This window comes from Scomber scombrus, chromosome 20 (genome assembly GCF_963691925.1).
Source record: "Scomber scombrus chromosome 20, fScoSco1.1, whole genome shotgun sequence".
In the NCBI taxonomy this organism is placed as follows: domain Eukaryota; kingdom Metazoa; phylum Chordata; class Actinopteri; order Scombriformes; family Scombridae; genus Scomber; species Scomber scombrus.
The window spans coordinates 25,296,846-25,312,340 of record NC_084989.1 but is presented as its reverse complement, the minus strand read 5'-3'; the positions used below and the strand labels follow the sequence as shown (position 1 = coordinate 25,312,340).

Below are 15,495 nucleotides of genomic sequence, written 5' to 3'. Positions count from 1 at the left end.
AACATGGAAGAGACAGACTCAATCTACACTAGTTGTCTTCAGATGTGTATTTTGTCACATTCACACTTTGAACTGGTCTCAGTCTCAACTCTCACCTCCTTCATGTCCATCAGGTGTACCTCTGTTTGGTGTGTTCTCCTCCCTGTAGGAATAAACACAGCAGTTATCTGGACTGTCTTATGAAGAGGGTTCAAATAATCAGACTCTATCTCTTCACTAAAGATAACTCTTTGATTCCACACAACCATCAAGCTGTTCATCATCATCAGGACTTTCTAATCCAGCTATGAGTTAATTTACATGAAGTGGGAGTAATCTGGATCTGGAGCTTTAGCATTGGCCATTCACTTCAGTTCCTTTCATCCATTTTAAGAGTAGCAGAATATGTATGTGTCCCAAAGCATAAACACAGCTAACCGATACTAAAATGTACACAACTAATTTTGGCCAAATATATATCCCCTTCAACCCATAAAATATCCTCTAAGGGAAGATACAGTTCCCTTTTAGTTAAATTATGATTAACATATGCAAAACTTCTCGCTCACATTAAGGGAAGTACTGAGCTGCATTTCTGTTTTCAGTAGAAACAGTCTCTTACTTTATGTGTGAGGGTCCAGCTTCATCACTGATGTCTGGAGGAGGATGTTTGGACTCACAGGTGGGTGCTGGAGACTCAGGTTTGTTCTGGTTCTTCTTGTTTCCAGTCAATGTGACAGGTGAACCGTCAGAATCAGAGAGCCTAGACACATATACACAAGGATACATTTCAGTCAGAGACACTTATTGCTGGTAAATTTCCATTTATAGAAAACAAATAAAGCAATTGATGCAGTTCAAGCAGTTCAACTTCAACACTGAGGTAAGAGAGTTTTCATACTAGCTGGACATACCAGATCTTTGATGGGATGCTAACTGTATCATCCAAAATATAATCTTTGCGAAAAAATAAATGGGCTCATCAACAAGGACCAACTTCAAATCATCACTGACCACATTCTAGACAAATACACATTACCCCCAAAAAAAATCCTCAAAGTGAAGATACAGTTCCCTTTTTAGTTAACTTTATGATTAAGATATGTAAAAAGTTTTGCACATTAACATAAATTACTGAAATGTATTGCTGCTTTCAGTAGGAATAGTTTATTTATGTGTGAGGGTTCTGCTTCAACACTGATGTCTGAAGGACATCAGTGTGTCGTACACCTGTATGAATATGAACAGGTGTGAGTGGTTAACTGGTGGACAAGCAACTGATGAATGAACCAATGATGATGAAGCATGAATAAAGCAGCTGATGCTGATCAGTTAATGGAAATGTGACTTCAGTGCTCTGCTCCATTCTCCTCTCACACCTTCAACACTAACATAAGTAATGATTCACTCTACCTGGAAATACTGGATCTGTGATGGAAGCTAACTGTATCATCAAAATATCTCTGAGACAAACTAATGAGCTCATTAACATGAACTGACTTCAACTCATCACTGACCTCAGAGTCTCCAGTTTACAGTCTGGACTCTCCAGAAAATCTTTCAGCAGCTTCAGTCCTGAATCCTGCAGGTTGTTGAGACTCAGATGCAGCTCTCTGAGATGGGAGGAGTTGGACTTCAGAGCTGAGACCAGATAAGCACAGCTGATCTCTGACAAACTGCAGTCCCTCAATCTGAATAAGGAATAAATGATGTAGATTAAAATCCATTTATAATCCAATCAGATGTGTTCAGGTTTGAAGTGTGTAGTTGAACGATGTCCTCATCAATCAGTGTGTTTACATTCACTGCAGTAACCTGGTTACTATAAATCCTTGTGTACATGCAGCAGGTCAGTAATCACATTTCTCCACTAAACTCCATCTTATTCTGGAAGTGTGGCTCACTGATTTGAACTGTATTAGTGAGAGAATATGCTGCTTCATGACTTTTAGTGTTTTTGGCGTGAGTGTTTATGTCGGAGCAGACTGACATCACAGTGAGATGAGGACAGAAAAAGCAGAGTTTTTCCTCACAATTTCAAAGACACTGAATTGAACAAATATTTAAATGTTGAATCTCTAGATTTCTACGAGCTGCTTTGTGTTAGTTTAGTGTTAGCTGGACTTGAGATGGATTATTTTAAATATGAGTAATGATCTCTGCTTTCATCCAGCTGCTCTGCTGTTACTTTCTCTGTCTGCAGTCTTTTATCCTGCACATGCTCACATATAAAAAGCTGATACATGAAGAGAAATCAGAGTTCTCCAGAAGAAATCTACCTGTGGAAACCAGGTTTCTCTAATCCCTGACCCTGATTACACAAACCAGGTTTCTTGTTTGTTGTGTAAATAAAAATCCATTTATAATCAACCAGTGTTGTCGATAGTGCTGTAGGCTCACTGAGAACAACTCTGGACTCCATCGCTCCTTTAAAAAAGAAGGTAATTAAACAACAGAGAACAGCTCCTTGGTATAATTCCCAAAATAGACAATTAAAGCAAACTTTATGAAAACTAGAAAGAATATGGCGTTCCACTGAATTAGAAGAATCTCACTTAGACTGGCAAGACAGTCTTAAAACATATAAGAAGGCCCTCTGTAATGCCCGAGACGCCTACTACTCATCACTAATAGAGGAGAATAAAAATAGTCCAAGGTTTCTTTTCAGCACTTTGGCTAAACTGACAACGAGTCATAGCTCTACTGATCCATGTATTCCTTTAACTCTCAGTAGTGATGACTTCATGAGTTTCTTTAATGATAAAATCTTAACTATTAGGGACAAAATTAATCACCTGCTGACCTCAATAGGCAATGATTTATCCTCTAACACAGGAAACTTAGAAAACTGCTGTTAAACCTGACATTTATTTAGACTGTTTTTCTTCAGTCGACCTTATAGAATTAACTTCAATGATTACTTCTTCCAAACCATCAACCTGTCTCTTAGACCCGATTCCAACTAGGCTGCTTAAGGAAGTCTTTCCCTCAGTTAGCACTTCCTTATTAGATATGATCAATCTGTCTTTAGTGACAGGATATGTACCACAGTCTTTTAAGGTAGCTGAAATTAAACCACTTCTTAAAAAGCCTACTCTTGATTCAGAGGTCTTTTAGTTAATACTATTCTCCTTATATATGCTTTCTTTAGGAAACATTATTCGGAAACACTCAATACATTTTCATTGTTATGCAGACAGTACTCAATTATATCTATCAATAAAGGCAGATGAAAGCAACCAGACTACAAACATGTATTAAGGACATAAAGTTCTGGATGATCTGTAACTTCCTGCTATTAAACTCAGAAAAAAACTGAAGTTATTGTGCTTGGCCCTAAACACCTTAGAAACACATTATCTAATGACATAACTACTCTGGATGGCATTACTCTGGCCTCCAGCACCACTGTAAGGAACCTAGGATTTGTCCTTTAATTCCCATATAAAACAAATTTCAAGGTCTGCCTTTTTTCATCTGCGTAATATTTCAAAAATCAGACACATCCTGTCTCAAAATGATTCTGAAAAACTAATCCATGCATGTGTTACTTCTAGGCTGGATTATTGTAATTGATTATTATCAGGCTGTCCTAACAAATCTGTAAAGACTGTCCAGCTGGTCCAGAATGCAGCTGCACGCGTTCTGACAAAAACTAGAAAGAGATCACATTACTGCATTTAGCTTCGCTACATCGGCTTCCTGTAAAATCTAGAATAGAATTTAAAATCCTTCTCCTCACTTTCAAAGCTCTTAATGGTCAGACTCCCTCATATCTGAAAGAACTAATAGAACCTTATGAACCTACTATAACACTTTGCTCCCAGCTCATAGAACCTTATGAACCAACCTAGAACACTGCATTCCCAGCTCATAGGACCTTATGAACCTACTAGAACACTATGCTCCCAGCTCATAGGACCCTATGAACCTACTAGAACACTGCGCTCCCAGCTCATAGAACCTTATGAACCAACTGGAACACTGCGCTCCCAGCTCATAGAACCTTATGAACCAACTGGAACACTGCGCTCCCAGCTCATAGAACCTTATAAACCTACTACAACACTGCGCTCCCAACATGCCAGCCTACTGGTGGGGAGACAGAGCCTTCAGTTATCAGGTTCCTCTCCGTTGGAACCATCTCCCAGATTGGGTCGAGGGGGCAGACACCATCTCTACGTTTAAGAGTAGGCTTAAAACGTTCCTTTGTGATAAAGCTTATAGTTAGGGTTCCAGCTCCTAGTTTATGCTGCTATAGGCTTAGACTGCCGGTGGAATCCCATGACGCACTGAGTTCCTCTCTCCTCCTTTCTCTCTCTCTTTCTCTCTCTCTCTCTCTATCCATCTATATCCATTAACATTCATTTACTATTAATGCATTCAATAAGCTAAACTTCTTCCTCGGAGTTGTCTGTGCTTTCTCGTCTCACAGGTAATCTGGGCCTGTAGACGTCCGGATGACAGATTCCAGTCCCGGACTTTCAATGTGCTTCTCTCTCCTCTCCTTACTCTCTCTCCTTTCCTTCCTCTCTCTCCTCTCTACTCCTCTTTCTCTCTTCTCTCCTTCCTCTCTCCTCTCCTTCCTCTCTCTCCTCCTTCCTCTCTCTCCTCTCCTTCCTCTCTCTCCTCCTCTCCTTCCTCTCTCCTCTCCTTCCTCTCTCTCTCCTCTCTCTCCTCTCTCTCTCTCTCCTCTCCTTCCTCTCCTTCCTCTCTACTCCAACCGGTCGAGGCAGATGTTCTCCCACTGTGAGTCTGGTTCTGGTTCTGGTTCTGAGGTTTCGTCCTGTTAAAAGGAAGTTTTTTCTCTCCACTGTCACCAAGTGCTGCTCATGTGGGAATGTTGTGTCTCTTTAAATTAAACCTGAAGAGTTCAGTTTAGACCTGCTCTATGTGGAAAGAGCCTTGAGATGACTTGGTGGGATTTGGCGCTATACAAATAAAGATTGATTGATTGATTGATTGATTGATTGATTGATTGATTGATTGATTGATTGAGGTTTTAAATGTGTAGTTCAACATTACTATGTCCTCATCAATGAGCTTTTCTCTAAAATGAGCAGAGTGACTTTGTCATAGTGTTTTTGTGGATCATCATAAAGTCACCACAACATTCAGTCATAAAATACATTAAACACCTGCATTGATCTCTCTCGCTGTCTCTTTCTTTCTCTCTCTGTGTTCTGAAGGATCAATATCAATGATCAGACATTATCATTAAAACACATTAAAGAATATAATAAAGAAATATTTCTCCTTCATCAAGTAAACTTGATCAGATTCAAACAGATATTAGTTGAGAGGATCTTCTGTATACAGATGTGACTCTTTACCAACAATTATAAACATTCATTGACTTTAACAACTAACAGTGGACATTTTCTACACTTTCTTTAACAATCAGTCATCTTTTATAACTACACACTAAACTTTGTACAGTACAACATAAATATGGAAACAAATGAACTTCATGATGTAAGTTATGTATGAACATAAATTAGGTTCAGTTGTTAAACATTAAGATCAACAATAGTAACAGACAGTCAGTGAACTGACATCAGAGTCTTCAGTTTACAGTCTGGACTCTCCAGAAAATCACACAGCAGCTTCAGTCCTGAATCCTGCAGGTTGTTGAGACTCAGATGCAGCTCTCTCAGATGGGAGGAGTTGGACTTCAGAGCTGAGACCAGATAAGCACAGCTGATCTCTGACAAACTGCAGTCCCACAATCTGAATAAGGAATAAATAATGTAGATTAAAATCCATTTATAATCCAATCAGATGTGTTCAGGTTTGAAGTGTGTAGTTGAACCTCATCAATCAGTGTGTTTACATTCACTGCAGTAACCTGGTTACTATAAATCCTTGTGTACATGCAGCAGGTCAGTAATCACATTTCTCCACTAAACTCCATCTTATTCTGGAAGTGCGGCTCACTGATTTGAACTGTATTAGTGAGAGAAGATGCTGCTTTATGACTTTTAGTGTTTTTGGTGTGAGTGTTTATGTCGGAGCAGACTGACATCACAGTGAGAGGAGGACACAAAAAGCAGAGTTTTTCCTTGCAATGTCAAAAATACGGAATTGAACAAATATTTAAATGTTGAACTTCTTTAGATTTCTACAGGCTGCTTTGTGTTAGTTTAGTGTTAGCTGGACTTCAGATGGATTATTTTAAATATGAGTGATGATCTCTGCTTTCATCCAGCTGCTTTGCTGTTACTTTCTCTGTCTGCAGTCTTTTATCCTGCACATGCTCACATATAAAAAGCTGATAAATGAAGAGAAATCAGAGTTCTCCAGAAGAAATCTACCTGTGGAAACCAGGTTTCTCTAATCCCTGACCCTGATTACACAATCCAGGTTTCTCTAATCCCTGACCCTGATTACACAAACCAAGTTTCTCTAATCCCTGACCCTGATTACACAAACCAGGTTTCTTGTTTGTTGTGTAAATAAAAATCAATTTATAATCCTCTCAGTGTTCATGTTTTAAATGTGTAGTTCAACATGACTATGTCCTCATCAATGAGCTTTTCTCTAAAATGAGCAGAGTGACTTTTGGCGCTTTTCCACCATACAGTTCTAGCACTACTCGGCTCGATTCGGCCCAACTCGGTTCCAGGACAGACCTTTTCCATTACAAAAAAGTACCTACTCAACGTGGGTGGGGTCGTCATAGCACGGCTCCAAGAAACTGCAGTGACTTCGTTTTATATGCGACACAAAACACATAAACAGTGGAGGCGATGGTGTACTTGCTGCTGTTTGTGGCTTTTTGTCAAACACAAAGCAAGAAAATTGAGCCGTGTAGCTTTAACGCTGTTGCCGGTATTTAAAAATGCCGGGTTTGATTCTAGTGTGGGACGGCTCGTGACTATTCCAGTGACTCGCTGACCAATCAGTGGCCGGCATTCTGTTGACGTCATATTTAGTATCGGCTCGGCTCGCTTGGAACCTCGGCAGAGCAGATACTAAAAAAGTACCAGGTACCAGGTACTATCCCTGAAAAGCGCCAATTGTCATTGTGTTATTGTGGATCATCATAATGTCACCACAACATTCAGACACATATTCATGTCAACACTGAGTCATAAAATACATTAAACACCTGCATTGATCTCTCTCTCTCTCTATGTGTTGTAAAGGATCAATATCAATGATCAGACATTATCATTAAAACACATTTAAGAATATAATAGAAATATTTCTCCTTCATCAAGTAAACTTGATCAGTTTCAAACAGATATTAATTGAGAGGATCTTCTGTATACAGATGTGACTCTTTACCAACAATTATAAACATTCATTGACTTTAACAACTAACAGTGGACATTTTCTACACTTTCTTTAACAATCAGTCATCTTTTATAACTACACACTAAACTTTGTACAGTACAACATAAATATGGAAACAAATGAACTTCATGATGTAAGTTATGTATGAACATAAATTAGGTTCAGTTGTTTAACATTAAGATCAACAATAGTAACAGACATGCAGTGAACTGACCTCAGAGTCTCCAGTTTACAGTCTGGACTCTCCAGAAAATCACACAGCTGCTTCAGTCCTGAATCCTGCAGCTTGTTGTTACTCAGATCCAGCTCTCTCAGATGGGAGGAGTTGGACTTCAGAGCTGAGACCAGATAAGCACAGCTGATCTCTGACAAACTGCAGTCCCTCAATCTGAATAAGGAATAAATGATGTAGATTAAAATCCATTTATAATCCAATCAGATGTGTTCAGGTTTGAAGTGTGTAGTTGAACGATGTCCTCATCAATCAGTGTGTTTACATTCACTGCAGTAACCTGGTTACTATAAATCCTTGTGTACATGCAGCAGGTCAGTAATCACATTTCTCCATTAAACTCCACCTTATTCTGGAAGTGTGGCTCACTGATTTGAACTGTATTAGTGAGAGAAGATGCTGCTTCGTGACTTTTAGGGTTTTGGTGTGAGTGTTTATGTCGGAGCAGACTGACACCATAGTGAGAGGAGGACACAAAAAGCGTTTTTCCTCACAATGCTTAGCCCTTAATCACATCACGATTAACATGTTAACACTGACAGCCCTAATATTTATAATTCTGTCTGGAATTTGGCTTGCAGAAAAACTACACTATGTGTCCAGTGATTCTTTAAACAAAAGAGAACAACTATCCTATCCTTATTTTTCCGAGTTATCAAAAGAGATACACATTCATTTTTACTTTTTTACTTTTGTACTTAAGTACATTTCAGAGCCTGTACTTTCTTACTTTTACTTGAGTAAAGGAGTTGAATCAGTACTTCTACTTTTACCAGAGTCTTTTTCTACACAAGTATCTGTACTTCTACTTAAGTACAGAATGTGAGTACTTTTGCCACCTCTGGTATACAGATGTGACTCTTAACCAAAAATTATAAAAATACATTTACTTTAAACAGTGGACATTTTCTACAGTTTCTTTAAGAATCAGTCATCTTTTATAACTACACACTAAACTTTGTACAGTAAAAAATAAATATGGAAACTAATGAACTTCATGGATGTAAGTTATGAATGAACATACACTATATTGCCAAAAGTATTGGCTCACCTGCCTTGACTCGCATATGAACTTAAGTGACATCCCATTCTTAATCCATAGGGTTTAAAATGATGTTGGTCCCTTTGCAACTATAACAGCTTCAACTCTTCTGGGAAGGCTTTCCACAAGGTTTAGGAGTGTTTATGGGAAGTTTTGACCATTCTTCCAGAAGCGCATTTGTGCTCTAGAGTCCAGTGGCTGCGTGCTTTGCACCACTGCATCCGACACTTTGCATTGCACTTGGTGATGTTTGGCTTGGATGCAGCTGCTCGGCCGTGGAAACCCATGAAGCTCTCTACGCACTGTTCTTGAGCTTATCTGAAGGACACATGAAGTTTGGAGGTCTGCAGCGATTGACTCTGCAGAAAGTTGCTGACCTCTGCGCACTATGCGTCTCAACATCCGCTGACCCCACTCCGTCATTTTACGTGGCCTACCACTTCATGGCTGAGTTGCTGTCGTTCCCAATCGCTTCCACTTTGTTATAATACCACTGACAGTTGACTGTGAAATATTTAGGAGCGAGGACTCGACTGGACTTGTTGCACAGGTGGCATCCTATCACAGCACCACGCTGGAATTCACTGAGCTCCTGAGAGCGACCCATTCTTTCACTAATGTTTGTAGAAACAGTCTGCATGCCTTGGTGCTTGATTTTATACACCTGTGGCCATGGAAGGGATTGGAACACCTGATTTAAATTATTTGGATGGGTGAGTGAATACTTTTGACAATATAGTGTATATTAGGTTCAGTTGTTAAACATTAAGATCAACAATAGTAACAGACAGTCAGTGAACTGACCTCAGAGTCTTCAGTCTACAGTCTGGACTCTCCAGTACAGCAGACAGCAGCTTCACTGATGAATCAGACAGGCTGTTTCTACTCAGGTCCAGTTGTGTCAGATGAGTGTTGGACTTCAGAGCTGAAGCCAAAACTTCACAGTGAGTCTCTGAGAGTCCACAGTCAGAAAGTCTGTAATGACACATATATTACAACATATATTATCATGAAAAGAGGACACTTTATATTTACTTCATGCATTTGATGACAGAACAGTTTGACATCCTGTAATGTGATGAACAGTTGATCTTTACATCAGTGGAGAGAGGGGGGGGGGGGGGGGGGGTGATATGCAACAAATGTCCACCACTGGAATAGACCTGGTTATAGTGGTTATATATTATTCATCTTATCTAGTAAGAAAAGATGTCTCACTGTGCTTGAATGAAACAATCATTCTCATCACTCTCTCTCATACCTGCAGACTTTAATCTTTGTTTTGCTTTAATCTTGCAGATGAAGGAGAGAACATGCAGTTACATTGAGGCTTCCATAATGTGCACAGTGTGTCTGTGTGATCTGATCCCATGTCTGTCTCCACAAAGTTATATGTAAATATATAAAGTTACTGTATTAAATATGTAAAGTTACTGTATAAAATAGATAAAGTTACTGTATAAAATATGTAAAGTTACCGTATTAGATATATAAAGTTAAATAGAATAACTGTTCATTAACTTAACAGCTATAAACAACCATCTGAAACATCAACATTATTTTGCACATCTGAGACTAAATATAACTGACATGTTATTTCAGCTATAAACAAGTAAAGCACTATTTTAACAATAATAAGAATTTTATATTATTTATATTTGAAGAACTAAACTACTAATCTACACTGATTTATAATATTAATCACATCTGGACTTACCGAGCCTTTCTGCAGTTCCTCACAGCTGGGATCAGTCTCAGTCGTCCTTCCTCTGATGTGTTGTACTTTTTCAGGTCAAACTCATCCAGAACCTCCTCTGACATCTGCAGCATGTAGGCCAGAGCTGAGCAGTGGATCACAGAGAGTTCCTTCTCTGATCTGTTCTCTGACTTCAGGAACTCTTGGATCTCCTGATGTACTGAGCGGTCGTTCATCTCCATCAGACAGTGGATGATGTTGATGCTTCTGTCAGGAGAGATATCACGACTGTTCATCTCCTTCAGGTTGTTGATGACTCTCTGGATGGTTTCTGGACCGTTGTCTGTCTGACCCAGCAGGTCTCCTAAGACAATCTGGTTGGACTCCAGAGAGAGGCCATGAAGGAAGCGGACAAACAGGTCCAGGTGGCCATTTTTACTCCTGAGAGATTTCTCCATGGCTCCCATCAGGAAGTCATCCAGAGATGAGTAACTGTACTCTTTTCCCAGGAAACCCTCGAGTACCTCTGTCTTCCTGCTGGTGTAACAGTGGTACATGTAGACTGCAGCCAGAAACTCCTGAACGCTCAGATGAACAAAGCTGTAGACTCTTTTCTGGAAGATCAAACTCTCTCTTTTGAAGATCTGTGTACAAACTCCTGATAACACTGAGGCCTCTGTGACATCAAGACCACACTGCTCCAGGTCTTTTTGGTAGAACATGATGTTTCCTTTCTCCAGTTGTTCAAATGCCAGCCTCCCCAGCTTCAGAAGAAGGTTCCTGTCAGCCTCCGTCAGTTCCTGTGGACTCGTCTCATGTCCCTCATCATACTTGTTCTTCTTCCTCTTTGTCTGAACCAGCAGGAAGTGTGAGTACATGTCAGTCAGGGTCTTGGGCAGCTCTCCTCTCTGGTCTGGAGTCAACATGTGGTCCAGAACTGTAGCAATGACCAAGCAGAAGACTGGGAGGTGACACATGATGTGGAGGCTCCTGGATGTCTTGATGTGTGAGATGATTGTGCTGGACTGCTCTTCATCACTGAATCTCCTCCTGAAGTACTCCTCCTTCTGGGCGTCAGTGAAGCCTCGTACTTCTGTTACCCTGTCCACACACGAAGGAGGGATCTGATTGGCTGCTGCAGGTCGGGAAGTTATCCAGACGAGAGCCGAGGGAAGCAGCTTCCCCTTGATGAGGTTTGTCAACATCACGCTGACTGATGACTTCTGTGTGACATCAGACACGACCTCACTGTTGTTGAAATCCAGTGAAAGTCTGCTTTCATCCAGGCCGTCAAAGATGAACAGAACTTTACAGACAGCGAGCTTCTCTGCTGTGAGCTTCTGTAATGTTGGATAGAAAACATGGATCAGCATGAGCAGACTGTACTGCTCATCTTTGATCAAGTTCAGCGACCTGAACGAGAACAGAATCAGCAGACTGATATCTTGGTTTTTGGAGCGCTGTGCCCAGTCCAGAGTGAACTTCTGCACTGAGAAGGTTTTTCCAACGCCAGCGACGCCGTTCATCAGAACCACTCTGATGTGTTTCTGTTGGTCAGGTAAGACTTTAAAGATGTCCTGACACTTGATTGGAGCGTCATGGAGGGTCTTCATCTTAGAAGCTGTTTCAAGCTGCCTCACCTCATGTTGGGTATTAACCTCTTCACTCTGTCCCTCTGTGATGTAGACCTCATTGTGGATGCTATTGGGGAGGATTTCACTTCCTGCTTCATCAGTTCCTTGAGTCACACATTCACATGTGCTGCTCAGACTGAACTGATGTTCATCTAAAAGCTCCTGCAGACCACTTTCTGCTGAAAGAGAAGAAAAATACAGATCTGAACATATATCAGTGTGTTTACATGCACTCATATAACCAAGTTACTCAGTGAAATCAGGTTACATGTATAATTATGTAAAGTGTTAACATGCACACTGACCTTATTCTCGACCTTTCTTATTTTATTTGCATTAGTGATGTAAAACGTGTTAGTCAGACTTTTGTTCTGTGTGTCTGAGTCACAACTTTTCCTCACAACATGAATGTGTCTGAATTAAACAAACAGTAAAATGTTAAGTGGTGGAAACTTATTTAGACTTCTAGAGGATAATTTGTGTTTTCAATTTTAGTTGGACTTTAAATACAGAATAAATCACTCCATGTAATGATCTCTCCTTTCATCCAGCTGATTCAAGATTCAAGATTCAAGAACTTTATTTGCCATTTGTGCTTGCACACATAGGAACTTTTGTGCGGTTTGTTCAGAGAGTCAGGGCTGGTTCACTTTCTCTATCTATAGTATTTTGATCATTACATGTTACATGTTTAACAAGGAAGAGAAACTGGAAAAATTATTAAAATAATAAAATAATACATTTAATTTGTACTGACTTTCATAGTTAAAACTAAAAGTTTCTCTGATCCCCAACGCTAATTACAGTAACCGATAAGTTACTTTGCAGGATCCTCTGACAGAATTATGTCAGCTGACAAGAGTTCATCCATGTTTTTCACAGTTGCATCTTCAATGACGATCCCAAAATCATCTGCACAGTGTGAAGCTATGGACTTTGATTACTATCTTTATTAAAGAGTGTTGTTTATCAATTTGAGAGCATAATTTATTGATTTTACTTTCAGATTTTATCTCTAACCCTTCCGTAACATTCATGTAGCCTCTGCTTCTGCTCAAATTTGTTCTGTTCCTGCTCAAACTATGTGCTTTCACTCAGATATATTGTTGCTTGCACAGATTTCCTGTGATCAAGCTTCAGCTCTTCCTCTTGCGTTCAGGTTGCTTCTGTGTGCCTAGACGCCTAGACTGTTCCTCCATCCCTCAGGGTTCACCATATCCAACCTCTGACCACAGTTACCTCTACTCCGTTCAGAGAGACAGGAAAACACATATCTGACCTCCGCTGCTGTAGCAACACTAGGGGTGGGAATCGAGAACTGGTTCCAGTTAAGAACCGGTTCCAATTGGTTCAATCCATCGACATCATTTGCCTTTATGCTTAACGATTCTCTTATCGATGCCTTTCTTTCACGTGCCTTGCCAAACAATGACGTCACGCTCGTGTGAGAGGCAGCGCGTGAGAGTCAATCAGCAGCGCAAGCGACACCATGGCGGAGTGTTCGCTTGCCGGTCGGCTAGTCTGCTGCTAATCACCGGCGTCGATCAGCTGTTTACCCGCCTCCAGAGAAGCTACAACCTACACGCTTCACTTCTCTGCATCCACTGCACTGATTCTGTGGCTTCACCGTCTGAATCACCTACAGCTGGACTATGTCGCTGACCATCCTATATCATGTGGATTTTTAACCTGTTCTTCTGGATTTATTGCTGACCGTAAGATGGACATTGTATGCCTCACTGAGACTTGGCAACAGCCTAATGACTTTTCCCACCTAAATGAGGCTGCTCCACCAGGTTTCTCTTTTATTAGTAAACCCCATGCTACAGGGAGGGGGGGCGGCCTCGCCCTCCTTCACCATGACAACATCAAAGTCACTGCTGTCACTGTCCCCCATCACTTCTCTTTTGAATGTTTAGTTGTAAAACCACCAGGCCCCAAACCCACCATCATTGTTACCATCTATAGGCCACCAAAACCCTCTGCTGTTTTCCTCAATGAATTCTCATCACTACTTACATCTATATGTGCAATGTCCCCAACTGTTATCCTCCTCAGCGATTTCAACTTCCACATTGATAATCCATCCAGTATCCTTGCCAACGACTTCATATCACTCCTGGACTGTCTCGGTATCACACAACATGTCAACCTCCCAACCCATAACAAAGGCCACATACTGGACTTAATCGGCTGCACTGACATCACTCCCACCAACCTTGATATCACGGATTTCCCCCCAAAAAAGCTGTACTTTTTGACATTCACACCCAATTACACAAAGTCAAAGTACAACGGACCATGGGCCTCATGTACAAAGGGTGCGTACGCACAAAAACGTGGCGTACGTTCTTTTTCACGGCAAAGTTCAGATGTATCAAGAGTGAAATGACCGTGGAAATGTGCGGTGCCTCACGCCAACTTCATGGCTGGCGTACGCACGTTTCTACAGCTGTTGATCCTTTGGCGACACTTAGAGGTTATGCTGGGAAACTGTTATAATAAATAAATGTGAAAACAATTAGTCCTCAGACTGAGTGATGTTCACATCAGAACATGAACAATTAACACTGATGAACAATTAACACACCCACGTGTCTGCAATTACAAAAGTGGATATAAAAGCATGCGCAGAGTAGTGCAGAAAATACCGTTAACAACAATGACTGCTTTAGCAGTATTAGAAGACATTGTACATGGTGTAATACGAAGAGAGCGTGTGTTCAGAGACAGAGAGGATTTACTGGCACATGATGACAACTGGCTCATCAGCCGCTTTAGGTTCCCGAGGGCAATCCTCCTGGAACTGTGCGCAGAGCTGCCGCCGGCCTTGGAGCGCGACACAGCGAGGAGCCATGCGCTGCCTGTATCCATACAGGTGCTGACCAGTGACCACACTGGGGTTCCTAGCAACCGGGGCATTCCAGAGGGAGCTGGCCGACCGATCGGGACTGTGCCAGTCGACCTGAGCCGAGCCATGCCAGCCGCGTGGGACGGAATTATCCGCATGTCAGCCAGGTCTATATCAAATTCCCATACAATGCAGCTGAACAGGTCAACATTAAAGCGCAATTTGCAGCGAGAGCCGGTTTTCCTAATGTAATCGGAGCTATTGACTGCACACACATTGCTATTAAAGCGCCATCACATGATGAATTTGTATATGTCAACAGGAAACATTTTCATTCGATCAATGTACAGATCATATGTGATGCACAAATGCAATTAACCAACATTGTGGCGAGGTGGCCTGGTTCAACGCACGATTCTGAGTAACAGCATGGTTGGGAACAGACAAGCTGGCACTGAGCGCGATGGGTAATATTAATCCCCGTGTATGGGGGCGCACATGCTCAATGCGCATCATTAAGCATGTGCGCCCCGAAATACTATCCCGTCTTCACAGCATCGTTACTAGTCAGGTTAAAGTTAGTGACTTGCTGGTTAAACTATAGCTTCAGATTTTTCTAACAAGCCCCTGATTGTCTCTCTGTGCAGAGTACTCATGTTAATAACCCTGTGCGTAAAGTGTGAAATGTCTTAATCAGCCTCACCTTTTCCCCTGTGCACTTCTGCATTAATTTGCAACAATACTGTGTGATCCTTGGGGGTA

The 15,495-nt window shown here is 41.0% G+C and overlaps 1 pseudogene; it reads right to left on the bottom strand.

Moving 5' to 3' along the window:
• LOC134002172 (uncharacterized) overlaps positions 1-13,154 on the bottom strand; it is a 136,926-nt pseudogene extending 123,772 nt beyond the window's left edge.
• Between the last annotated feature and the right edge of the window lie 2,341 nt (positions 13,155-15,495).